Source organism: Sinocyclocheilus anshuiensis, unplaced genomic scaffold, assembly GCF_001515605.1.
Source record: "Sinocyclocheilus anshuiensis isolate Anshui unplaced genomic scaffold, SAMN03320099.WGS_v1.1 scaffold784, whole genome shotgun sequence".
Lineage (NCBI taxonomy): Eukaryota > Metazoa > Chordata > Actinopteri > Cypriniformes > Cyprinidae > Sinocyclocheilus > Sinocyclocheilus anshuiensis.
Genome location: NW_015554160.1, coordinates 1,530,774 through 1,531,179, shown reverse-complemented (window position 1 = coordinate 1,531,179; position 406 = coordinate 1,530,774).

Sequence of the window (406 nt, the reverse complement as noted above, 5' to 3'; positions counted from 1 at the left end):
CAGGTTTTTGTCTAGTCGCTCCGGCCGGACAGGGCATCACAGTATGGTAAGGGTATAACATTTCCGTCACATGCTTGAGGTATCCGGACAATCACAACGCACTGGATAGCTGGCCAATCAGAGCACACCTAGCTTTTCAAAACGATGAGCTTTGTAAAAATCGACGTGTTTCAGAAAGGCGGGGCATAGAGGAGAAACAATAATGTACAGTATGTGGAAAATAATGTGTTTTTTTAACTTTAAACCGCATAAACACATGTCATTACACCAAATACACAAAATAATGTTCTTTTTAGCAACATCATATGACCCCTTTAATGACAAACGCATCTTTTATGATTGACAGAATAACCTCGCGCTCTTATTTCCAGTGGCGGCTCGCGGGTTTTAAAATAGAGGAGGCAAA